Here is a 690-nt window from a genome sequence, read left to right on the forward strand (position 1 = left end):
AATTTATTGAAAAACTGCTACTAAATTCAAAAAAGAAATTCCACTAAATTTATAGTAATAGCGGCGTTTCACTCACAAAAAGCATAATACCACTATTTTAGCTAATGACATCTTTCTATTGATATTGAGGAGTGTCTTGACCGAAGCTCAAGGATGGAGTTAGTTGGAGGTTGATCATTAGGAGGTAAATAAGGATTATTATTGATTGAATGATCTCAATATCCGAACTAAACTACCAATTTACAAGATAAAATCTTTCTCTATATATAAAGATAGAGGTGAATTTAAGGGGGAAGCAGGTCTTTGAACCTATAAGTTCATATATAGTCAAATTACATTTTGACCTTCCCTAAAATAAAAAGTTTTCAATTCAATCCTCTTATAAATCCAGAAATTATAAACTAATATGACAAAATTACACTTTAACCCCTTAAAAATAAAAAAAAATTTAAAAAATGATTAAATTATAAATTAATAAATAATAAACTTATATTTTGATCTATAAAAGTTTATAATTAAATTCTGACCCCTGCTAAAGTATTTTTTGGATTCACCCTTGTATAGGAGAGGGATCCAATTACACTGATGTAAAACTAATTATATTTCTTTGTATAATTAGTATTTTAAGGCTCCAACCGTTGAATTTATTGATGTACTTATACCTGTCATGCATGTAGATTTTTAAACCAA

The sequence above is a fragment of the Gossypium hirsutum genome, chromosome A09, assembly GCF_007990345.1.
Source record: "Gossypium hirsutum isolate 1008001.06 chromosome A09, Gossypium_hirsutum_v2.1, whole genome shotgun sequence".
NCBI classification, from domain to species: domain Eukaryota; kingdom Viridiplantae; phylum Streptophyta; class Magnoliopsida; order Malvales; family Malvaceae; genus Gossypium; species Gossypium hirsutum.